Below are 27,038 nucleotides of genomic sequence, written 5' to 3'. Positions count from 1 at the left end.
GGCAGGCAGCCCTCCTTGAGCTGCGGTGGGCTCCACCCAGTTCGAGCTTCCTGGCCACTTTGTTTACCTCCTCAAGCCTCAGCAATGGTGGGTGCCCCTCCACCCCCAGCCTTGCTGCTGCCTTGCAGTTCAATCTCAGACTGCTGTGCTAGCAATGATTGAGGCCCCGTGGGCATGGGACCCTCTGAGCCAGGCACGGGATATCATCTCCTGGTGTGCCATTTGCTAAGACCATTGGAAAAGTGCAGTATTAGGGTGGGAGTGACCTGATTTTCCAGGTGCTGTCTGTCACAGCTTTGCTTGGATCGGAAAGGGAATTCCCTGACCCCTTGCGCTTCCCAGGTGAGGTGATGCCTCACCCTGCTTCGGCTCACTCTCGGTGTGCTGCACCCACTGTCCTGCACCCACTGTCTGACAAGCCCTAGTGAGATGAACCCTGTACCTCAGTTGGAAATGCAGAAATCACCCGTCTTCTGCATCACTCATGCTGGGAGCTGTAGACTGGAGCTGTTCTTATTCAGCCATCTTGGAACTGCCCCCAGGAAGAATAAATTCTAAAGCTAGTGAGTTAGAAGGAATGAATACCAGGTTCTGCATCCACACAGATATCCCCACTGCTAACATCCATTCTCTGACATCCAAGTAAATGTCAATGACAGCACATTATTCATAACCATCATTCTTATTAATTTACATTGACCAAGATAACACAGGTATCCAAAAAAGATTGAAAAATAATCAATTCCAGAGCTTAGGCAATAAAGCAAGTTTTAAAATCACATTGCTTTTTGGAAATGATCATATTCATACTATATAATGATCTGCACTCTATAGTACTTTACAGCATTTGGGCATCTGTATATATCCAAGGTTTAGAGTCTGGCTCTGGGAAAAGCCTCTTCAGCACAGTTATATACACTGTAGGCAGAGAATGTGAGGGTTGATCAGTGTCCTGCATACAACACCCTGAAATAAACCAGGGCACAAAAGAAATAGATCCTGGCCCAGAATGGTGCCTCACATCTATAATCCCAGCACTTTGGGAGATCAAGGCAGGTGGATCACTTGAGCCCAGGAGTTCCAGAACAGCCTGGGCAACATGGAGAAACCCCGTCTCTACAAAAAATATACACAAAAAAAATTAGTTGGTTGTGGTGGTGTACACCTGTAGTCCTAGCTACTGGGGAGGCTGAAATGGGAGGATCGCCGAAGCTCAGGAGGTCAATGCTGCAGTGAGCCGTGATCGTGCCACTGCACTCCAGCCTGAGTGAAAGAGTGAGACCTTATCTCAAAAAAATAAATAAAAAGAAAGAAATAGATCCATCACAGCAGTCCTGAGTTTGACTATAGCAGTTATCTCTCCTCTGCCTGAGTATAGACTCAGCCCAGAGACCAGTGGGGATGAGGAGGATGGGGACTGTCTAGGAATCAGTATCTCATAGAGCCCAGCTTTTGACCCTCACCTCAACCCAACCATAATGGATGGAAATATGTATCATTATTCTTTGTCAGTATTAAGGAGATCATAGGCAGTCCTGACAAAGTGCTTTTCAGCTCAAACCACCAGCGTTATTTTTCGTATTCTGTAAATCATTAAGTACCTGATCTATAGAATTTTTAAACTCTTGCTAGAGACTCTTGCACAGCAGCTTCAAGAATATGCCACAGTTCAATCAGAAAGCCGTTTTTAATATTAGGATGTATTTTTCCACAGACAATTTGACTCCCAGTGGTGGAATGTGGGGGTGGAGGAGTGAGGAGGAGTAATTCCTAAAACATCTTGACTCTCTGGTTTTGCCGGAGAGTTTGTATAAAATACGGTTATCAAGATACTGATTGCACAGAGCCAACATTACAGATGCACATCTTTTTACTCCATCTCTTTACTCTCTTTTCCCTTTTTCCAAATGAAATTTTACACAAGTAAAGGAAGATCATTTTTGTTAACTCAAGAAATGTAAGGATATTTCTGATTTGTAGCCTCTAATTTCTGTAATTAAAATTATATATTGCTCAGATTAAATTTGAATAGAAAGGCAATCAACTGTATAGCCAAGGATATTTCTTTTTTAAAATGTATTTCTCTCCTGCATTAGAACTGGCATGATTCTTCTGGTCTTCACCAAGCAGAACAATTGTTTTTTAAAAGGAGAATAATTCCGTCTACTCATTCATTTAAAGCAAGAAATTTTGAAGAGGATGAAATGAGAACTCCACAACTCCTTACTTAAAACCATAATTGGAAAATCCCCGTAACATTGTCCTCTGGGTTCACACCTAGGGATCAAATTTCAGGTAAAGCTGTGTTTTAACAAGATTCACCCAATTCTTCCAATAATAAACCATATTGGACAGGTTCCAAGACAAAAATGCCATGTATTGTATTATGCATAATAGCAAGTCATATTTATATAGGGCCTTGGTATGATTAACAATTGTTTATCAATTTTTATTTCTTTTTATTCTGTTTCTTAACATGTGAACCTGACTGGCATGCTTACATCAATTGCTCTTTTTTCTTGCTTTGTTGTGGTCGTGTTTTAATGAAAACTCTTCATCCTGAAAGACATCCAGCTCCATGCCAGATCAATGGAATCTGCAGGTTTTCTTTCTGGAATATAAAACAAGAGCTTGGATTCAACTGGCCCAGAAATATATTTGCTAAATGAGGCTTTCCTCAAAGGTCACTCATTCACTCAGCAAGTATTTACTGAGCACCTCTTAGGCTCCAGGCATTGTGCATGTCTGTGAATATAAAAGTGAATGAAGCAGACATATGGCCCCTGACTGTGTGGTGGCTGAAATGCAATGGGGAAGACTGAAACAAGCAAACATCTAATTATACATTGTATTAAGTTGAGGGAGGAAAAAACAGAATACTGTGATAGAGAATAATGCAGTGCAGAGCGCTGCTACTTAGAACAGTTGAGGAAGGCCTCGTGGAAGTCTTTTAAGCCAAGTCCTAATTGATAAGGGAGACCCAACCACTGAAAGAGAGGAGGGGAGTATGTCAGCAGAATAGCAGATGTGAGGGTCTGGCAAAGGGCGTAGACAATCGATGCTCACCATCTTTGCCCACCTACCTGCTGGCCAGCTTCACAGGGCAAGTCCAGTCCATTTCCCCTAAGAAGCCTTCCTGCCCATCCACGCGTGGTCCTCTCTTCCACGACCTCCTCCAGCATTTCAATTGTTCCCCATGACTTACCACTGAGCCATATGCTGGGTTGTATTGTCCTCAGATGGTTCCTGTGGTTAAACCTCTCTTTCACAAGTTTTGCAAACCCACTGAGGACAGAGGGCATGTGCCCCTTTTGCACCCCATGCCATGTCTGCTGCAGCACTGGAGCGGAACTGACGTGGGAGGCATTGAAATGAACTGAAGATGGAAGGCCTAGCGGGGCAGGTGAATGGCCGTGGCTAAGCCTCTTTTCTATCTGCATCTGCTCACATTAGACGAAATGCAAATAGATAGGCCCCATCTCTCTCTGTTCTGCTTAGCATTTATATGACACCTTTCAGCACAGAGAAACGAGTAAGTGTAACCAGAAGCGGTTGTTCCATGTGCTCATCCCCAGCTTGGCTGTGGCCAGGCATCTGGTCCCCACCTGCCCCCATACCACTCCTTCCCAGAGGGGCAGCTGTGGACCCCACCACTTCACTTTCAGCACAGCCTTTCCCATGGAGCCACACACTGTTGAAAGAACGCATTGTCTGTGCTAAAGGGAGAACGCAGGTAGCACATTGCAAATCTGAGCTGTTACGTGATAGATGAGCAATGAAAAGCATCCTGACATCATTAAGGTGTTCTGGAACATGCTGTCTGCTCCAGCCTCACCTGCATGCAACCGCATGAAGACAGAATTGCCTGCATGATGACCAAAGCCTGGCTTTGGAGTCAGCAAATTGGGTCATTCCAGCCCCACGAGGTTTTTCTAGATTCTGCCAGTTGGGGACAAAGACATTTCATAGAAACTGCTAGACTTACATCTGCAAATGGTCTTAGAGGGTAGGGCTGTCTTCAACCATATGAAAATAGACTTGCCTTTTCACTCTTCCAAGTATTCCCAGAATTTGAAGCTGTCCTTCACCACTACCTCCTGCCCCACATTCTGGAAGCCCTCTCCCAAGCCCCAGGGCATCCATGTCTGGACACGGCCCTCTGTAGAACCCACTGCACAACCTCCTGACTTTGCCAGGGCCCAGCACTAACAGGGAGTTGGGGACAGACCACCTGCTGTGTGGCAGAGCAACTTATCTGACATTTATGGGATGAGATTTGTCAGGGTCAGAAAGGGCAACTCTTTAAAATTTTTTAAAGAGCATCTTAACCTTTGGCACGCTGCCTGGGGAACTAAAAGTAACCTCTTATTCTTCCCTACCGATATTGTGGAATTTCAAGTTTCTACAAAAGAACTTGAGTATCAGTCAGCAAAAGCAGTGGAGTGGCTGGATTTATTCCTCATGGCTCAATCACTCCTAATTTGCCTACAGGAACCTAGTGGTCATTGAGGTAGAAGAGGATACATCACTCTACAACATACAGCACAACATCCTGGGCTCTATCCTCACGGTAGCAAGCTCATTTTGCCTCCTGTTTCATAGTAACAGTCACTGTTCACCGAGAGCAGCATGTGTAGTGATTGGAACATGCACTTCAGAGTCAGATTACATGGGTACAAATCCTGGTTCTGTCTCTTACTACCTTTGTGATCTTGAGCAAGTCACGTAGCATCTTGTTTCCCCGTATGTAAACCAGAGGGAAATAATAGCTCAGTCAATGAAATATGATGAGGCTCAAATGATGACAAAAGTCCTCAGTACAGTGTCTGGCATGTAAAGGGGTGTAGTAAATATTCACTATTTATCGCAGACCTACTTACTATGTCACACACTGAATTATGTGCTTTATTTAATTCTGTAATTTAATCCTACAACAACTCTCAAAGGTAGGGCCTATGCTTATAATCACCATGCTATGCTACTCACCTTGTTTCCCTAAGAGAAATATTTTCTTGTCAGTGGCTATTCCCACCTGCAATTTTCCCTTGACAAATTGCTCCAAGACAGGTACTTCCTAAGGGGATGCTTTCTCCATTAGTGAGACAGTAGGGGAAATGGAGGGGCAAACCTTGACCCACCATTACCAAGAAATCACCTGTGGAAGTGAGTCATCTATCTCTCGTCGCTGGGCTGGACTTGATGATTAATGGGAGACATTTAAGATTAATATACTTTCTTGTTTAAGTTTTGAAAATTAAAGATCTTAGAAATGTGAGCCCAGAGAATAAAGAAAAAAGAAGGAAGTAGAACAATATTCTCTTTCTAGTCACCTGCTTTCAAGAACTCAATCCCTTTAGGCCAGCATTTAGAGAATTGCCTGTCCCCAGCCAGGTAATCTTGCTTTCCTTTTCTCCCTCCTCACCCCCAAAGGGACGTTAGTTCCAGCCAAAGTGCTTATCATAGATCCTCAGCACAAACAGTTTCCAAGTTACCAAATGGGACCGTGGAACAATTGATTGTACTGGCACAGGCCAACGGTGGGAGATAATAGAGTGACATGTGGGCCCAAGCAGCTATTGTTGCTGCGTTTTTCTGTTTGGTTTTGGGTTTTTGGTTTTTTTAAAAGCATGAGTGCACAGGCTGTGCTGGCCTAAGCCCTTGAGATTCTTGAGAAAGAAAAGATACCTCAGCTAGAGTCTTATTGAGGCCAAGTTTCTAACAGCTCAGGCCCAATCCTGTTACCTTAACAGAGCTGACACTACCTCATCCTGAAACGGGCTTTCAGACCCAGCCATCAAGAGCTATCCTTTGGCCCCAGATGTCACTACCAGAGTTAGGCCATTTAAATGAGCATGGCTGACATTTATTGAGCACTTTTCACTGTGATAAAAGGCTTTTCAGGCTTTCATTTAGATCTCAAAACAGATGCATTTTAAAGGGACTTATATTTTCTGATTTCTAGGAATAAGAAGGCAGAAGCCAAGAGATCTTGAGAACCTCACCTATAACTGCACAGCTGGTCAGTGATAGGGCAAGAATCTGAGCCCAGGCCTGTGTCTTTGACCTTAAACCCATTGCCTAAGAATGAGAGGAGACAAAAGGAAAGCACAGGAAGTGAGGGAAAGGATGAAGACAAAAGAAGAAGGTGTGATATAAGACCTAAAGTCAACACCCAATATTACGTGCTGCCTTGACATCTGGCAAAGTATGGCAGGCACCAAATGGCCTAGATGCAAGTTCCCCTCCTCACTCTGCTTCTGAGGATAAGGTTTTCTAGCCAAACGACACTCTTTATCAGAGGTCAGATAGGGCTGGGCACAGCGGCTTGCACCTGTAGTCCCAGCTACTCAGGAGGCTGAGACGGTAGGATCACTTGAGCCCAGGAGTTCAAGGCTGCAGTGAGCTATGAGCTATGATTGTACCACTGCACTCCAGCCTGGGTGACATCATCTCTAAAAAAAAAAAAGAGAGAGACAGAGGCCAGGCGCGGTGGCTCACACCTGTAATCCAGCACTTTGGGAGGCTGAGGCAGGCAGATCACAAGGTCAGGAGTTCGAGACCAGCCTAGCCAACATGGCAAAACCCTATCTCTACCAAAAATACAAAAATTAGCCAGGCGTACTGGTGGGCACCTGTAATCCCAGCTACTTGGGAGGCTGAGGCAGGAGAATCGCTTGAACCTGGGAGGCAGAGGTTGCAGTGAGCTGAGATCGTGCCATTGCACTCCAGCCTGGGTGATAAGAGCAAGACTCCATCTCAAAAAAAAAAAAAAAAAAAAAAAGCAGCAGCCAGACACAGTTCCTGCCTACCCCTGAGCAGCGGGCTTCAGTTCCCTGCCAGACCAAGGAATTATTCAAACAAGGTAAACACATTCTCCCTCACAAACCAGGGGGCACACCACTCTCCTGATACTACAAAGCTTGCCTCTCTCTGCTTGTTCCCTCCGTTTCCAAGCGCAGCAGCCATGTGGCCTTGCACGGCATGAGGTGTCCTTCTCCCGGGGCTTTGAGCAGACATATGTACCAATAAACCACCGTTCATACCATCTGTCCAGTGTCAGGTATCATGTTTCATTCAGCCATGCCTGCATCCCTAGGATGGGAATCCCTCACTCTTCAAGAGGAGGTGATCAAAACAGAAGAAAAATAGTTAAAGAGGAAAGGATGAAGGATGAATCTGAGGTGACCCACCTGCAGATTCAGCCACAGGGTCTTCCATGTGGGTCCAGAGGCTGTGATGCTGTGGTTAAGAGAGCAGATCTGGAGACAGCCTGGATTTAAATCATTTCTCTACCACCTTCAGGCAAGTTACTTAACCCCTCTGGGCCTTCATCCCTCATCTGTAATGTGGGAATGGATAATAGCACCATCCATTTGGTGTAAGAATTAAATAAAATCATGCACGTATAGCCCATTGGAGAAGGCCTAGCACTTAGCAAAGGCCCGTTATCTTTAATATCCTAAACCTTCATGCTCTGGGATCACTTTTCCTCCTGAATCTACCAGAGAACCCATTTGCCTTTCCTCCACTGGCCCAGCCAGCTCATCTTTGTGTTTCTGCAGCATTATTTGTGGAGCTGTTGACTGCAATATTCCTTTAAAATGTCTCTAAATTGTGTGCACCAACTTAAGTAAACAACTGAAGGACCTAGTCTTCCTATGCTGCCCAACAAGGAGCGCTAGTTTCAAGCACACTAAAACTGCCACAGCCTTCACACGACAAGGACAGCAGAGAAAGTCGGTCTTAGAGTTTTCCAAGTGAATAGGCATCAACATTCTGAAAAGCTTCAGCAGAGTCTACTAGGTATTCATGTTTGAATATTTATTCACCAATGAGAGCTCACATTTATTGAGTGTTTATTGTGTGGCAGGCACTGTTACAAGCATTTATTTGCATTCACTCATTTTATTTTCACAGCAATAGATTTGAGGTAAAGTATTGCCCTAATTTTGCAGATGAGGAAATGGAGGCACAGAGGGGTTCACCAATTAATTCAAGTTTCAGAAATTCTGTTTAACTGGTCTAGGGAAAGGGCCCAGGCAGTGGTCTATTTTCAAAGCACCCTCAGTGGTTCTCAGGTGCTGTTAGGGTCAGAAACGCTTTCCGGAGCCAGCACGCTGATCTTGCGATCCTGTGATCACATCATGCCTTGCATTGTGAACTGTTTCCTCTAAGTGTCTCATGTCTCCAATTACATCATAAATCCCAGGAGCGAAAGAGCTAAACAGAAACAATGTCTTCTATTAATCTGGAATCTATTCCTTCAGTACTGACACCACTGGATTTGTCCAGAGTAGGCACTCAGTAAACTTGACATCTACATACTTGGATTGTGCACAGTGATTGGGAACTTCTGCCATTCAAGGCAGGCACTGTTTTAGGTGACTTACATCAATTATTACCTTTATTCTAAGAAGAAGGTGTTACTCTTATTATTCCCATTTTATAGATGGAGAAACAAAGGCACAAATTGCTTATGGACACACAACTAGTAAATGGCAGAGCTTTGAGTTGACCAATCTGGCTCCATAGCATGACCTAATCCAATATGGTAGAGTGGAAGGCGAGGGGAAGGGGAGAGGAAAAACCATAAAGAGGAAGACAAAGTCAACTTGAGAATTCCAAGTTATTTAACTAGTATAGTATCAGTTTGGTAGGACTGCTGTAATTAAGCATCATAGACAGGGTGGGTAAAAAAAACAGGAATTCATTATCCCACTGTCCTGGAGCCTAGAAGTCTTTAGGGGACAAGAAATATCTTTTCTTCCCCTCTTGGGTTCATGACTGTGGTGGCCCCTATAACAAAAGACAGATTAACAGGAGAAAAGCATGGCAAATTTATTTAATATAAGTTTTACACAGCATAACCTTTGGAAATGAAGACCCAAAAAAAGAGGGAAACATCTGTAATGTTATCCTAAGCTTGGTGAAGAAGTGGATAATTGTGGAGAAGTATGATTGGACAAAGGAGGTGTGACCTAATAGTAATAAATGGGGGGGAAATTTAGCAAGGCCTGTTTGTTCAGATTCTTCTGTGTCCCTGTCCTCAGAGATAAGGATGTTTCTTTCCTCCAGCTATAGGGAGGGCAGCTCTCCCATAAAGTCTTATGACCTGCTGCAGGGGAAGGTCAGAAAATTCTTTCTAGATTTTATGACCTACTTCTGGAGAAAAGGGCTAAGGGAAGGTGATAGTGGCCTTCCTGCTTTTGCTGTTTTCTCAAATGCCAAAGTGTCATATTTGATGTTCAAAGATGTGTGCAATCTTTGACTTTCCTTAGCACATAGAAGCATCTCCCCAACCTCTGCTTTTGTCTTCCTCATGGTGTTCTCCCTGTGTGTGGGTTTGTCCTCAAATTTCCCCTTTTCATAAGAACACCAGTCATATTGGATTAGAGCCCACCCTAGCGAACTCATTTTAACTTGATCGCCTCTGTAAAGATCCTCTCTCCAAATACATCACATTCTGAGGTACTAGGGGTAGGACGTCAACATATGGATTTGAGGAAGACACAATTCACCCCTCCGCAGAAGTCTGGGTCACATGGTGGGTAGGTTAATAAGCCAGTGCTCCACAGGAGTGGGAAGGAAAACACTCCCAAGACTGGAGGCTGCCAAGAGAACAGCTCCGATGTGTTTAGATGAGGGTGGGTCAAACTTCAGCAGAAGCCAGGGTAGCAAGGCCACACTCAGGCTTCTGCTGGCACCGAGCATGAGTGGTCACCGAATGGCTCCCCTCTTTTCCTGGCAACGCCTGGGCCCCTGGATTGCACAACACTCTCATCAATGAAAACCAATAAGCTGAAAGAAAAACTAAACAACAAAATAAACCACACACATAAAAAAGAGTAACCTTATGTTGTCTGTAAAAAACCTCAAAAAATGCCAACAAGTACTGAGTCAGGAAATTCTCTCCTAATAGCTTTTGGTGGAAACATTTAACATTTCTACTTTATCTCTTCTTTTCTTTCAGACCACTCCTCAGAGGCAATCAAGTGCAACAATACCATCATTCAGGACTTTTGGTTCCCAGAGGACTCACTCTGAGCTTTGGCCAACATACACCCTTATAATATCAGAGCAGCCTTAACTCCCCGAGAGTGGATTTCCTCCAGCCCTTCTGAGCTGAGGGAGAGGAGGATTACATATCTGATACACCAGTTTTGTTGCCATCTGGCCACCAAAAGAGAGCGCTGGGTTGATTGTATCCCCTCGGTAGTGACTGCTAAGGAGACACATCCCCAAAACTAACGTTTCAAGTCTGGCAGTGGCCAAGAAATATCAAAGACCCTCTATAAGGGGCCTTTCAACGCCACCCAATAGTAACCTTCACATCCCAGGACAACAGTTCAATTAAAGACTGGACCACTGGACCCTCACAGGACAAGAATACAGCTAAGAAAGGACCACAGCACAATCTCAGCTGTCCTCATACCTCAATCTTCCACTTGGAATTCCAGGTCACTCTGTGTCACAGCCTCTCTGTACCAATTGCTACCCCGTGAGGCTAGGATCCCTAAACACCTTCATTGTTTCTTCATTCTGAACCAAACGCGTAAACAGGGAGGCAGAGGAGGGATGTGGCGGAGTGGAGCAGGCAGAGAGAGTGTGCACAGAGAATGCAAGTGATGTACTTTGGTGTGGACAAGCTGATTGCTGGCCTAATTACTATGGGCTCTACCTCAATGAAACACCGTCTTTCTGGTCAGAGAAGCAAAGAGATTTTTTTTTTAATGCAGAGCAATAAATAGCAAGGAAAATAGAGGCACATTCCCTTCCTCACCACTCCCAACCGCAAAGGCTCAACTTACTCCTAAAAGGGGATTCATGAACTTCCAGGCTGGCATTCAGAGAGCCTTAGTCTGGCAAAATCCATCCTTCCCAAGAGTCAGGTGGAATCAATGAGCCCATTGTTCTCAAGCCTGTGCTGAGAAATAATATGTACAAAACAATAGAGAGCCAGTGCCAGAGGTGATCTTTGGCCACAATCATCATGCTAGAATAAATAACGCATCAATATACACTGATTAGGAAATGACATATTAATTGTCCAAACATTGAGAGTGAAGGGATAGGCTGAGCCAGCCACCTTTGCTGTTTTCAGCATGAGCAGAAGGCTTCACTGGAGACACATAAGAAAGGGCAGGGCTCACCCTCCAGACCAAGACCCAAGAGCACAGGGCAGGCAGCAGCCACCAACAAAGGATCCACGCCAGAGGGGCTGGGAAATGGTGTTACGAGCCTCACTCCTGTGAGTTTCACATTTCTCATCATGAACCATATTAACACATTTATTGCTTGGAAGAGACAGGGGGAGAAAATGGAGACTTGCTGAGCATCTGTCCACATGAACTTCCTCACTCGCTGTGATCTTCCTAACTCCCTGGGTAGGTACCATCATTCTCATCCTACAGAAGAGACTAAGAGGAGATAAGTAATTCCTACCTAAGGACCAGTTATCAAATCAATATTCATTTTTCTTGCAAAAAGATGTTCCACTCTGAATTAAGGCCAAGGAAGAACATACCAAGTTTGGTGTTAGGTTATTTGTGAGCACAGAATCTTTGACAGTATAACCAGGTTAATGAACTTGTTAGGGAACAAAAGGAAACAAGTTTATCCTTCCCCCATCCCAAGCTCTGTGAGATTTCACCTCCCCAACTCTCAGCCCCAGGCCCCTCCAATGTCTTGGCTTCACTCCATAGCTTTCTGGGCTGCTTCCACTAATAAGACTAGGTCTCCTTTGGTAGTTAAGAGCCTTTCAGGTATTAACAAGTCTCCTCCAAGAGAATACTTCTCTCTCACTTCATGTTGAAGCTTCCTTCTTCCTGAAACTGAAGGCTGATTCTGCTTGCTCAGAAGTGGGAAGGAGGAATGGTGATTAGGAAGAAGAAGGGGAAGACCGTTCCACATGCCTTGCCCTCACAGGAAGCCCTCTCACTCAGGGTCCCCTGAGACACCCAGGCATCCGTTTGATTGTATCCTCTAGATAGTGAGTGCTGAGAAGACACATCCCCATCTCTGGCCTTGGCCAAGAAATACCAAGCACCTTCCATAAGGGGCTTTTCAGTGCCACACAATGGCAACCCTCACTTCCCAGGACAAGAGTTCAGTTAAAGACTGGACCACTGGACCTCACACATAGGAAGCTCACACCCCAGCTAGCCCTGAGTTCAGAGTGCGCCAGGCAAGCTCCAGGCTTGAGATTTGCGTCCACCCGCAAAATCTCAGGGATGCATGCAAACCTCTCCCAAGGCAGTGGGTGAACCCCTGCTCTTCTGTACATCATGTTCAGCCAGCCAGGGAGCAGAGGGCAGCTTTCCTTCATGCAGGTCCCCCTTACATTGCAAAAGCCAATGAAGGCAAGAGCCAAATGGAGACCAAAATGCCAAATACTGAAATGTTTCAAAGTTACAAGTCAAGTCAAAATTACTATTAAATAAAATAAGTTCTAGCTTCCCACCTTGACAAATATAGCTCCTCAATGGCCTAAAAGGTCAGTTTGCATTTAGAATGTTCGGTCTTCTTGGAATTTGAATCTGAGCTTTTCCTCCCATCCTCAGACCCTGTCACTGGCCGACAAGCTGCTCTGCTTTTCTTCCCACTCCCAACTCCTTTCCACACCATAAGGGCAGTGAGCCACCCAGACTGTACATCCAAGATCCACCCACATCCTTCCCAAACTGCTGCCCAGAGCTGAGCACAGTCCACCTTGGGGGAAGGACCCAAAGCAGATCAGAGCAGGCCCTGGAAAGAGACACATTCTGAAGGCCTGGACACTTGGAACATGATGGGGAGGCAGAGGCATGGTCTCCAGGAGGACACGTCCCCTTAATCCCACAGGCTCTGGCTCCTGCTTCATGGGGAGGAGTGTGCTGAAGAATTCCAGAGAGGGCCTCTCTCCCAGGAAGAGGGCACGGCAGGGGCCACACCCGAGGGCAGTTCTGATGAGGGTTCTCCTCGGCCCTCCTTCACCTGCCTGAAGGGGGCAACATGGGAAGGGGAGGGCAAATGCCACAGCCCCATCCCCAAAAGCCCTCAGCTCACCAGTCAGTGATTCCCCTTGCTATGAGTCTGTGTCTCCTGCTAATGTGGACTTCACGGGATAGTGGGCAGGGTGAAGGGCAAAGGGCCTGTTTGGCCTCCCTCTGAAGGGGCTGCTTTCTTTATAATATGCAGACACTTACTGCCCACCGCATTCTGCTTTGGGGCTTTAGCCAAAATCCAGAGACCTCCATTTCCCTCGGGGGACAGAATGGACACATAGTTCTAACACGACAAGGATTTCAACTGGGGAGGAGTGTTTCACACGCCCACACTTTAACACCATGAGGAGGGAGAGAGTGAGCGTGCGGTTCACATATGGGCAACTTTAAAAGCAGGCACTATCGTGTGACAAGACTAAACTTAGGGAAACGTGTCTGCAGTGACACAGGGAGAAGACACCAAATTCCCACTGGGGAAGCTCCACGAAGACTTTGGAAGAGAATGTTCATCTGGATCCACTTTTACACTCACAGGAACCTGCTCTTTCTTAAACTTGGCCATTTTGTGAAATGGCTTGGACTTGGACAGCACAGTGCCATCCAAGGCCCTGATGGCAGGAGGCCACTTCCTTTATACCACTGAACTACTTCTGGGTTGGCAGCAGCTACTGTCCCCACCCAGAGTGCCTTCCTTTTGTCTTAGCAGTTGTGAGGCGTGAGGAAGCACTGTCAGCTGCCAGGCGCCCAACCTCTCCCGCCTCCACTCAGCATGGTGGGGACCACCTGGCCTGCGTCTATGAGTGGGCTAAGCCCTGCTCTGGTCTCTGGCCAAGAGGGAGTTGAGGAACTTAGGTCTTATGCATCAACACAGAGGAGTGTGTAGAGAAAACAGGACCTAATTTGGAATTGGAGGCTCTGAATTTAAGTTCTGATTCAGCTGCTTCTTAGTTGTAAGCTTTTCAGACATCAGTGGATTTTCTGGGCTTTATCTGGAAATTGGAGTTTCTTCATCTGGAAATTGGAGACATTAAGAACATCTGCTTTCCCACCTCAGTGAGGAATGGAATGAACTACTACGGTATCATTTGGAAGCTGTGAATTCTGAATTGTTAGAGTTATGACTCTTGGCTTTGAATAGGAACACTGTGGTCTTTGTTTATGGTTTATTAATGTCGACTCTCTAGAACCATGGCTCTGCCTACACTGGTAGGCCAAATAGTAACAATAATGGCAACAACAACCTCTTGAAGAAGAAAAAGTCTAAAATAATATAATCAGAATAGCTCAGTATTTGTTGAGAAGCTTCTATGTGCTAGAACTAGGCTGCATGCTCAGATTCGCCTCACTTAATACTTAACCACACCTCATGAGAATCACTATCACACCTGGTCTCTGTCCCTGCATACCAGCCTGATGCAAGGGCTGAATGAGCCTGGATATCTGAATACTAATACATTCCACCTTCTGTTGGGATACCTTGCACTCTCATTTGGAACCTTCTCAATGTTAGCCAACTGGACCTTCTTGAATTTTTACATACTCACAAGATGCCCTGCTGGATGGGGCTTTCTCCAAACATAAGCAAGCACTAGGGTCTGACCTTGGGTTTATTCATCCCAATGCAGCCCAGGTGTTCATACCTGTTCCTAGTGATCCCAGCACCAAGTGGGCCATAAGAACTGGGTTCTGCATGGTTCCAGTTATTGATGAATAACAAATCTTGGTAACTACCAGCCTAATGATAGTGGCTTCAAACCATAGCAATCATTTTATTATCTTTCATATTTTGTTTGGATCAGGAATTTGGGAAGCTACTGGGTGGCTGTGGCTTGGGGGTCTGTCATGCAGTTGAAGTCAGTTGGTGGTGGGAGCTGAAACAGTGGGGAAGCTGACAAACTGGGGACTGGCCAGATATCTCTCTTCACGCAGTCTCAGGGCTTCTCCATGTGGCTGTTCCATATGGACTAGTTGGGCTTCCTCCCAGCATGGCAATCTCAGGGAAGTCAAGCTGCATACATGGCATCTCAGGGCTTTGGCATGAACATTCCAGTGAGTAAGGTAGAAACCATGGTACCATTTTTGACCCAGTCTTAGAAGACATATAGCATGACTTCTTCCACAGTCACAAACATGTCAAGATGCAAAGGGAAGGAACATAGATTCCACCTCTCCATGAGAGGAGTGTTAAAGTTACAGTGTAAAATAAGCATGTGAGATGGGAGATATTACTGCAGCCATCTTTGGAAAGTACAATCTGTCATAGCTACTAGAGAAGAGGGTCTACTGGGAAATAAGACAGACTCAGCCCCTAGATGTCACAAAAGCATCTGATCCTAATGTTCACACTCTGCCCCATGAGGAGGGCTTAGATTTTTCACCATCTTCTCATGTGGGCCTTGGTTTCCCATCATCTTTTCAGTTTCTCATTGAAACCCTAGCCCTAGCCTTTGAAAATTCAGGCTTCCTCCCCTAGACCATGGCAGCTCTTCCCATCCTAGCTGGACCCCATTCCTGAGGATTGCCAACTGACCACAGTGGACACATTGTGGCCCTAATCTATACCTGGCAAATGCCACTGAGAAGAACACCTGCCACTCCCACTTCTGCCCCTCTAGTACCCTCCTGCAATGACCATCCCAACCCACACTGAATTCAAATTCACTAAGTTGCCTATTTATTTTACCCATTTGCATGACTCCATTGATGACATCCAATGTGGGTTTCACCAAAGCAGCTGGCTGAACCTCCAGAGTGTGCAATATCATGACACTTAAGCAGGACACTTCAAGGTATGGGCCAAGACAGGACTCAGCTCTGCAATTTACTAGCAATATAAATTTTAGACAAGTCACATGACACTCTGAATTCTTGTGATATGAGGATAAGACATAAGAGTACTTTGCTGTGTGGTATTTATCTGCAGGCTCCAGTAAGATGCATATGAAAATGAGTTGAAGACATGTATCATGTACCATGTAATTATTATTACAATTGCCACCTAACATTGCTTCTCTATTCTCTTGCCCTGTCTACAGGGAAAGACAGTGTGCCCTTCAGCTAAAATATGTCCATTCCCTCTTGGCCAGCCTGCTCAAAGCCCAACAGGCTGTCCGTTCATTTTTCTCTATCACACTTGTGCAGCAGGAGATTGGTGCAGTGAATGCCATCCTGGCCCCACCTCCTCTGCCCTCACTCTCACAGGCATGCTGTGGGCAATCTCAGCCTCTTTCCAGACACCCTGTTAATGCCACCCTAAAATTGGATGATCTAAGTGGTTGGTCCCAAAGACCAGTCCCACATGCGTGGACACACCCAGGCTGTGCTCCTTGAGTGAGCAGAGAGGCCTACAGCTGGGCCTCCCCTAGCACTGTGTGTTCACCCTGTCCTGCATTCCTGGGATACAGGAGGGAACCGGGTGCATGAGGACAGGCCAAGGCACCAAAGTGACAGCAATCAGCTGTGGATAAAAGAGCACAGTCCTGGACAAGCACCTCATTCCTCTCCCACAAGACTCAGACCATTCCAGGACAAATTCCCAAGGATGTTGCATTATCCGCCTGTCTGGACAAAGTCTGGCAGGAAGAAAACCTTTCAACGGTTCCAGCTTGATGTTTCTGAGCCTGGGCTTTTTTCCTTACTCTGATCTTTCCCACACAAGAAAAAGGAGCTGCTGGCCCAGCTCTGAAGATCTGGCCCATTTGTGATGCAAAGCAGCTTATTTCTAACTGCAGAAGTGCCAATAGTGCTGGAGGGGGCTGGCTGAGGGAAAGGATGATAGAATTGTTTATCTTTCAAGGAAACCCAGAGGGTACAAACAGTCAAAAGATTAGCCTGGGTAGCTTTACTGCCAGGGATGGGTGGCACGATGGGAACCTGCCTCCCAATTCTGCCATGAATCAAGGTCTAAAACTTTTACAGGCATTTCTCTTTACTCCTCAAAGTAGTTTCAGGGGGAAAAAGAGTGACAGTTTAATCTCTCTATCCTCACCAATTTTTATTTCCTCCTCCTGAACTACCCCCTCACCCACACTCCCAACATAAAAAATCCATCTGGTGTCACCAAGGGCCAAGCAAGGTCCATGAACAACTGCTGGAGGCTGATGCAGCCAGTGTGGGCTTGGGAGGAGCCTTGGGAGAATTGTCCTAGACTGGAGCCACTTGGCCAATGGTGGGGCAATGGTGGGCGTGCTGGAGTGGAGGGACTGGGGGAGGGAGAAAAACAGAAAGTGATCCAGGACACATGAACAGGCCTGGAATAATGAGAAGGGAATGTGGCTAACAAAAATGGCCAAAGTACACAAGAAGAGAGAAAGGGAAGAGCCGCCCTCAGAGGAAAGAGAACAGAGAAGGAAAAGAAGATGGAGGAAAAGGAGGAGGAGGAGGCAGGGGGAGAAGAAAGTGCCAGAAATGAGGAGAGAGTAAAAACAAGGCAGAGAGGTTTGGAATGACAGGAGTTAAAAGAGTATGACAGTAAAAGAAGCAGGAAGAAAGGAAGGGAGAAATCACCAAATTATAAATGGGTTGTGCCCTAAAGACTTTTTTTACAATAGGTAAGTTTAAAACTAAAACCCATCTCCATCCAAGACACTGACTCCCATGCTGACGAAGTTCCTAATGCGACCTGCAAAATGGGCCAACTTGCAGGGATCCAAGAGCGAGCACCTCCTGACACTTTGTACCTAGGCACCTCTCTGGCCTCAGCCTAGTCCTGACCCAGATATAAAATCTCAGGGCTCTCAACCCTGCCTGCACATTAGGATTTCCAGGGAAACTGGTTTTGTTTTTTGTTTCTTTGTTTTTTTCCAGACAGAGTCTCACTCTGTCACCCAGGCTGGAGTGTAGTGGCATGATAACGGCTCACTGCAATGTCTGCCTCATGGGTTGAAGCAATTCTCCTGCCTCAGCCTCCCAAGCAGCTGGGACTACAGGTGCGTGCCACTGTGCTGAGCTAATTTTTGTATTTTTAGTAGAGACAGGGTTTCACCATGTTGCCCAGGCCGGTCTCGAACTCCTGACCTCAGGCCATCCGCCTGCCTCGGCCTCCCAAAGCGCTAGGATTACAGACATGAACCGCCGCACATGGCCAAGAGAAACTTAAAAAGTACATATGCCTGGGTTCTTGCTTAGATTAGTTTAATCAGAACCTCTGCTGGAGGAACACATGCAGGGTTTTAAAGCACATCCAGGTGATTTTAATGCACAGCCAGAATTAAAAATCACTAATAGAACTTACACCGTAGCGTTCAGCTCTTGGGGGGGTTAGTGGGCTTTTGGCCCTCGTGAATAATATTGTTTCTAAAGGGAAATGTGTTTAGGTTTTATTTCCAGATGCCAGGCACTAACCAGCCCCCACACCCTGTATCCCACCCATCCACGTCTGCAACACTTACTTTGTCAATGGAAGTGGGGGCCACAATAGCTGGTCGAGCTTCCCCCTCCACCCCGAGTTCCAATGGGAGGCCCCCATTCCGTTCCCAGTGTGGCCAGGGCCATCCAGTTGCGTGTGGGAAACTTGAGTGTTTCCAAGTCAGGGAGTTCTTACTCAAGTTTGGTTAAAGCTGAAAGAAAAGAGAAAAACAAAATGTGTCAACATGAGTCTCACTTGGATAAAAAGTAAATAAACATACAAAAAGTAAAAGAAACAACGTATCAACAATAAATGCCAGAGATGGAGGCTCTATAAGAAATGGCAGAACCTTCAAGTTAACAAACAGGGCCGGGCACTGTGGCTCACGCCTGTAATCCCAACACTTTGGGAGGCTGAGGTGAGCGGATCATGAGATCAAGATATCAAGACCATTCTGGCCAACATGGTGAAACCTCGTCTCTACTGAAACTACAAAAATTAGCCAGGCACGGTGGCGCGTGCCGATAATCTGGTAGTCCCAGCTACTTGGGAGGCTGAGGCAGGAGAATCACTTGAACCCGGGAGACGGAGGTTGCAGTGAGCCGAAATGGCACCACTGCACTCCAGCCTCCATGGAGATAGAGCAAGACTCCGTCTCAAAAAACAAACAAACAAACAGGAAGACACATGCCTGGAAATGAAGTTGAAATGTGGCTTAACAATTCCATACTAGGAAATCTGCTGTGTCAAGACATCAAGAAAACTGGTTTTTAAAGCTGTGTTAACTTGTGTTAGAGCTGCCAGACATAGGGAGATCATTCCAATCAAACCAATACACAGCCATTTCTCCTGGGGAAAAAGGGACAAGATGGAGCTTGAGCACTAAACATTTGAGAAAATCTGCAACATGTGGGGCCACTGAAGACTCCACGCAAACCTCTGCTGCCCGCATGCCCCACCCACGAGCCGGCAACTTAAGGGTTAGGTCCCACTTCCTATGGATTCTGTGGAGATATGCACATGGGAAGCAGGATGCTGCCTGTGAACAACACCCAGGGAGACAGTTGGCAGCAGCACAAAGCTTCGTGAAATCCTTGAAGCCAACAAGACAGATCAGAACAGGCCAGAGGGTACAGCCAAAAACCTGTTGTTTCCTCACTTCTTCCAGCATCACACAATATAAAATCAATCAAATAACTGAATTACACCAGCCACAGCCTAGTGAGGATTATGTAAACGGAGCCATTGTCTGGTGGCAAGGCAGCCTCCCCTGAATTCCCCTCTGAAGAGACTCTCTGGCCAGCAAACGAGGGGCCAGGGCCCTGGTGCCCAGCTAGTGGGCCCTGGGCCTGCACAGAATAGAATCACAGCTCATCTTTCCTGAGTAGGTTTCTCCCACCATGAGGTTTCTGCCCCTCATGGAGCAGCCAGGTGGAAGAAGTCTGCACATCAGCCACCCTCTCTTACTCTAATTAGTAACAGGACAACTCAGTTGTGCCTAAATTATTTGAATTCCTTTGTAAATGGGGCTCCATAGTTACCAAGATCGGAGATCTTTGCACATTCCCTCAGAATAAGGGGTTCATAGAGGGGCCCTGGAGGAGCAAGAAAGATGGCAGCCCAGCCAGGGGAGAACTGGGGCATGCTCCAGGATACAGGATGGCCATAGCAACACCCTAGGCAAAGCAGCAGCTCCAGAGATCTGATCTTGTCCCTCAACAGCATGTGCTGTTGCTCCCATAATGGCAAGTCAGCCATTCTCTGTTCAGATGCTAAGGCCTCTTCAACAAATGCATCCATCTCATGGCTTCTGCCTTCTCACAGCTTCTGTTTCTTGTGCCATCTACTTGCTTGTCTCCTCTCTATGTGCCTCTTAGCTTATGCACATCTCTAAAATCTGGCATATTTGAATGACACTTAGTGACACTAAGACAGAGAGACTGATTAGTTCCATTAATTACTACTCTCTATGGACCTCTCTTATTGGACAGAAATCTCACTGCAGCCTCTCACTGGCTGCCTTTTGAGTCAGGCACCATCCTCTGGTCCAGACTGCTAAGGTCAGAATAGAACAGGGTCATTGTGAAAAGCATGGTACCCCATGCATAAGGAATTGCCCGTGGCTTTGTTCAGGCAAAACACCTTGTACAGGACAATCTCAGCCTCCCTTGCTGTGTGACCCAGCTTTCCTTTTGTGAGTTTAAGACATGCACACTCCTGGACAAGACACTAAAGCTATCATGAGCAGTGCACAGGAAAGCAGTGCGTTACTAGAAGAGAAAGAAGTCAAGCGGCTTCTAGTGCCAAATAGCAAGGATTCTGGATTCTCATATGATAAAGTTGAAAATTACTGCAGTGAGGTTGAATCAGGTGCAAAGGGAAGAATAGACTGTTAGAGAAGGGTAACTAACAGTTATCCAGTGCTGGCTCTGGGTCAGGCCGTGACCTGGAAGTTAAGCACTCAACCAGCATTAACCACTACACGTACCTCATGACATTCTGACGTCACCTGGGGTGGACTGGCAAACCTGTTTGTTGGCTGACTTCAAAGGACTTCCAACCCCTTCTCCCTTAACCACTATCACAGAAGCTGAAAAAGACTTTTCCAACTTCCCACAGGTGAGGAGTCTTGTGGTCCTGTTCTGGCCAATAAAATACAATGGGAAGTCATGTGGGAGTTTGGGAAAAGTTGTTCCTTTTCAGAGAAAAGGAAGAAGCGGCCCTAGAACATAGACCCTTTCCCCATGCATATACTTAAAAAAAAATCCTGCTATCACCTCCCACTCCCACCCCTTGCTTTCTGATGGGAATGAAGACTTAATACCTGGAGAGGCTGATGCCTTTTTATAAGATGAGGCAACAAACATGAAGATGAAATTAAAGATGGTGAAGTCATCAAAAAGAGCGTGGGTTCCTGTTGAGCAGCTGAATCAACAAATCAACAGCAGCTGCATATCCAAACTGATACAAGTAATATCACTATCCCCATCTTTTATATAAGAAAAATGAGGCCACGGGTGGGTAAGCAACTGGTCGAAGATCACTTAGTTCAAAACCAAGCCTGTTGATTCCAGAGACCAATCCATCATGATATGCTCCTCTCCAGACAGAAGAAACCTTAGAATTGAAAAGTTCTTATTTAGAAGGACCCTTAAGACCCTGTAGCCCAATTCCTTCCAATTAAGAGATAAGGCGCACAGTGGTTAAGTGCTGGGCCCAAGTCTATTGGCTTTCCCCTCCTGAAGCTGAATCCTGACACTCATCCAGTGTTCTTTACATTACTCCATGCTTTCTCTCCCGGGAAAAATAAGAGACTATAATTCCTGTACAGTACCATGGTGGCTTCTACATTGCCTTCGCTAAGGATTTGTCATCTTGATTCATTTTGGGCCTCTGACACCACAGAAACCAAGACAGAAGTAAGGACAATAGTATTGTATTTCAGAAAGTTATCGTGTTGGCCACATTACACTTCAATGTATTTAGACTATATTAGGCCAAGATATTTTATACCAGAAAATGTTACCTGAGAAGGAGTATTATTAGTGGCTTTTGCAATATTCACTCTAGGAGCCTCTGCAGCACAATCCCCAGAGGGAGAACAGTATTGCATTTGAAAAGCAATGGCAGACGCCATCCCTGAGGCAATTTCTATTATTAAGCTGCTCAAAAATAAATAAATAAATAAACCAAACAAAACTCTCCAATTTTCTAAAGAACTCAAGAAAATGAAAAGGTCTTTTTACACACATTTGCCACCTTCCCATAGTTTGTTGGCCATGATGAAGACTTTGGTTTTGAAAACCCAACTCTAAACATCTTTTTTCTTCCACACTCTGGCTCCTTTTCAAGCATCTCTTAACTCTCCCCAAAAGCTGCCGTCATCCTATGATTGATGCATTTCTGGAGATTCAGCTGAACTTGTCTGTTCACATTATCCAGCTGTTCAGTGCCTGTGGTTTTCACTAATGGTAGTTACATTTGATCATTCCCTTCTTGCCCCTAAACTTTCTGGCAATGCTCAAGAAAAATGTGGAATGCAACTAGTACTGAGGGCCCTGCAAATTTAGCAAAGTTTAGGATAGGAAAACATTTTGCATTTGCAATAATATAGGATTCAAGAGAAAACGAGAAGACTCATTCATTTATTTGTTCCACCAATAAATGTTGAGGACCTGTTGTATGTCAAGCTCTCTGCTCAGCACTCTAGATGCTTTATTCCATTTAACAATGCTGCAAACTTAGAAGTTAAGCACTACTATTGCACTCAGTTTAATCAGGAAATTAGGGCTTAGCAAAATAGAATAGCTTAACCAATGTAAAATGTGATGGGGGACTTCAAAAAACTTACAATCTAGAAGGGGAGGTAGCAGGTAGTACACACACACACACACAAACTCCAACACAAAGCAGAATGTATTCAATAGATGATCCAGTTTCAGAGCTCAGAGAAAGAAGATATTGCATTCAGGCCTCACGGAAAAGATTGCATTTAATGGGGTTCTAGAAGATGATTAAGATTACTGCAAAGAGAAATAAAAGAGAGGCAGATCCCAGCACAGTAGAAGGAATGATGTAAGTAAAAGGGTGGTGGCAGGGAAATGTAGAACATGCTTGTAAATGGAGGATAAGCCAGTTGAGTAAGAGCAAAGGGTACAGGAATAGAGTAAAGGTGTTAGGACTGGTAACGTAGGTTGGGTACAGGTCATGAGGTACCTAGAATGTCTATGTTAACCTGGAATTTATTAGAATCACAAAGAGGAGCCACTGAGCAGTTTTAGGAACCCATGATACTGTCCCACGGCAGTAAAAAGCGTGTGTTTAACAGTAATACGAAGCATGGAAAAGGAGGCGAGGCTGGTGATTGCCAGTCCAGGCAGCCAGCAACCACATGACACCATGGCAAACAGTGAAGGCCTGAGCCGCGGTGGAAGTGGTGGGGATGGAAAGAAGACCATGGACACAAGACCCATGGCAAAAAGACCTGGCAATGGATAAGTGGGTGAATGAGGTGTCAAGAAATGATCAGATGCTGATGGTGCCACTAATGCACATCCAGACAAAGCTCAGTGTCTGCGAGTAAACTGTCAAACAAAAAAATATCAGTGTGAAGAACTTCCAGTTTAAAATGACACCTGGCTAGCAGTCCATGACTCAACCTCTCTCAATTTCCCAGTAAATATACATACATTCCCCACTACATGTTTTAAAGAATGAAATTCAAAATTGGCATAAATGCAAATTGCCAAAATGTGGAGAAACATTTTCACCAACTCCAAGACAGCAGAAGGTGGATTCAGAGAAACAGTGAGTGGCCAAGCTACAGGTGTTCTCCTGAAGCAGGGAAACCCACACATGGCAAAGAAAGTGAGATGGCCTCTGCTCCTTCCCGTCAGCCCTGTCTCAAAGGCCCAGGTCAGTGCTGAACAGTAAGTTCTATTGTACAAGTGCTTATTTCTAAGGTACCAGAGTAAAACACCAATCACCTGTTCTCCACCGCATCCTCTCCCACTAACCCCACCCCACTCACATTTTCTATTGCATCTGTGAACTGAAAGCAACGAGCAGGAAGTTGTCGGGGTCTAGAATCATGCTCTGCATCCTAGTGGATGTAGCCCTCATATTGAAGCTACATAAGCAAGAAAAAAGACTCTAAGATATCCAACAGCAGTGTGTGCCGGGCTTCTAAATTTCCACCAACTCCCTCAGTTCAAAGTGTCAAAGAATCAAGCAAGAGAGTGAGATCTTATTTCTCTACAGCAGAGCCACAAAATCTGTGTGTTGGCAAACACTGAATGCAGAGGGAACTTGTCTAATCTAAGGATTAGTAAACACCAAACTAAATAGAGGGCCTATGAAAAAAGTATGAAACCTCAGGGGAAAGGGAACAATATCCCAGAGATCAAGAAGATGAACACACCTTTGAAAATGATTTACTATCAAAAAAAAGAGAAAATGGTATGAAATATTTTTATTATTTTCAGTAGGATCTAAGAAGATATGGCCTCTCTGAAACAGGAGCAGAAAGCCAAAAAGCTGAACTGAAAGAACGCGATGAGATGAAAAGACAACGCCATGGAATGTAAAGACAATAAACCCAGGTGAAAAGGAAGCTGGGTGAGATAAGGAGGCTGAAATTACAATATGAGAAATGAAGTCAGCACTGAGGGCAGTAAAACAGACCTTGGGAAATCTAACCAGTAATGTGCAGAATGGAGTTGAACAGAAGATAAAAGGGGGAGGGAGGTCCAAAAAAATGTGTTATTTTTTAAGGCAAATGGGAAGTTGATATATGTAGAGCACAAAGAAAGGAAATTCAATCTGCAAATAATAGGTGTTACCAAAGACAGAACCAAAACACAGTAGGACCAGAGCAATGATCACAGATATAATTTGAATGCAGTAGACATAAACTTCTATAAGAAATCTACTTAATTTTTCTGTCTCAGGATTGTTGTCTTTAAAATGGGGGTTTAAAGCATAATGCAGAGAGTTTCATGAATATTTGAAGCAGCGTCTATATGTTATTTGCTTGCCTTCAATATTGGTAGATAGTAAATGCTAAGTAACATCAGTTGTAATTTATTATTACTCTATAATAGCTCATACAAATTAGTAAGCCGAAAAAAAATAAAAGTACCAAAAGCGTGATGAGTTCATTCATGAAATAAAACTATGAATAGCATATAAGCATATGAAAAATGTTCACCTCATTAGGAATCAAAGAAATCCAAATTAAAGCCATGAGTTACAACTTTTCCAATAACAAATTAATTACGGTTCTTTTTCTTTAATGATGATGCTCTACATTGAGAAAAGTGTGCTGAAATCCCACTGCTTTGCTGGTGGGACTCTAAATTTGTTCAACCTTACAGTTGATATTTATAGATCAAAAAGATTAAAGAGATTTATATTTTTGTTATGGACTGAAGGCTTGTGTCACCCAAAAATTCACATGTTAAAGCCCTAACCCCCAATGTGACTGTATTTGGAGAGAGTCTGGGAGGAGGTGATAAAGGTTAAATGAGGTCATAAGGGTGGGGCTGTAACTGATTAACTGATAGGACTGGTGGTCATATAAGAAGAGGAAGAGACACCAGAGCTCTCCCTCCACCATGTGAGAATACAGCAAGAAGGCTGCCATCTGCAAACCAGGAAGAGAGCCCTCACCAGGACTGGCACCTTGTTCTGGGACTTCCAACCTCAAGACCTGTGAGAAAATAAATTTCTGTTGTTTAAGCCACCAGATCTGCAGTATTTTGTTATGACACCCCAAACAAACTAATAAAATTATTTAACCAGAATCTCTTCTAGGAGTCTATCCTAAGGAAGTAATCAGTGAAGCAGGCAAAGATTGAGGATGTAGCCTGCAGCATTAGAGGAGTAGTTAAAAATAACCTCAATCTCTAACAATAGATGTTTGGAAAAGTACAAAATATATATTGTTGAGTCTTTTGCAACCATAAAAGCAAATGTTAAGGCTTATTTAATGGTGCAGTGGAATAATTGTTATCTAATATTAATACAAAAGTAGAGCAAACTCTATATCAATATGATTCTTATTTTGTTAAATTATTTATCAAGTATATCCACATAGAGAAAAGAATAAAAGGACATACATCAAAAAAATTTTAAAAATCAACTGAACATGGAATATTATCTCTGATGGTAGTCTTTTTCTTTTTTCTTTTTTTTGAGGTGTTGTAAATCTTCAACAATCATCCTGTGTTATTTTTACAATAATAAAATACATTTTCTTTTTAAACAAAACCTATGAATCTTGCTTCCGTCATTAGCTTGGAATAGTCTTTAAAGAGAGCCTTGTTTCTTCATGTTATGCTTATGTCCTGCCTGTAAAGTTTTAGAGACATTATCTAGGTCATTCACCTGCATTCATAAAACAATGTCATAAAGAAGTTTTCACTACAGGATGCTGGCATTGTTATTTTGTTGGTAACTCCTGCATGATCTTACCTACAATCTCCAAACAATTGGGCATGTACCTAGGAGTTCTATAATAGAGCTTAGCAAAATTCTTGCTTTTGTCTTTAAGACATATCAGTCCAGTTGGGCAAGATGGCTCATGCCTGCAATCCCAACACTTTAGGAAGCTGAGTTGGGAGGATTGCTTGAGCTCAGGAGTTCAGGACCAGCCCAGCTCAGGCAACATAGCAAGAACTATTTGCTAACTAAAATTTTTAAAATCAGCTGGGCATGGTGGCATGCTCCTGTAGTCCCAGGTACTCGGGAGGCTGAGGTAGGAGGATCACTTAAGTCCGGGAGAGCAACGCTGCAGTGAGCTCTGATCACACCACTGCACTCCAGCCTGGGTGACACAGCGAGACCTTGTCGCAAAAAAATAAAAAATAAAATAAGGTATCTCAGTCCAAAATCGGATCAGTTTCCGTCGAATTTCAAAAAAAGGAAGTGAAGTAAACATGAATATTTTCTTGAAAAAGACACCACAAATATACCAAAATGGAAAATATTTTGTGGAAGAGAGAAGAAATTTTCTCTAGATTGTTTCAGAAGAAGGAACTAGAATCAAAGGGTGAAGCCAGAGGAAGGAAGATTTTGATGCAGAACTGAGAACTCATTAATTAGAGATTCCTTGCAAAGTATGAGTCCCCCATTACTGGTGGTTAATAGCAAACAGATGACCATGTGTTTGGAAGGAAGAGAAAACAGAAAGATTTTAATAAAAATAA

General features: G+C 44.5%; 1 long non-coding RNA gene across 2 annotated transcripts in view; it reads right to left on the bottom strand.

Moving 5' to 3' along the window:
• The window catches only part of LOC104006404 (uncharacterized), a 185,806-nt gene continuing 158,768 nt past the window's right edge, over window positions 1-27,038 (bottom strand). For both annotated transcript variants that reach the window (XR_010157210.1, XR_680121.4), the window contains 2 exons: window positions 18,374-18,541; window positions 1-2,611 (listed from right to left, as the gene is read on the bottom strand). This is a non-coding gene — a long non-coding RNA (uncharacterized LOC104006404). The remainder of the gene's footprint in view (window positions 2,612-18,373; window positions 18,542-27,038) is intronic.

This window comes from Pan troglodytes, chromosome 4 (assembly GCF_028858775.2).
Source record: "Pan troglodytes isolate AG18354 chromosome 4, NHGRI_mPanTro3-v2.0_pri, whole genome shotgun sequence".
Classification (NCBI taxonomy): Eukaryota; Metazoa; Chordata; class Mammalia; order Primates; family Hominidae; genus Pan; species Pan troglodytes.
Note: the sequence above shows the minus strand (reverse complement) of the source record. Positions and strands in the feature narration are given on the sequence as shown.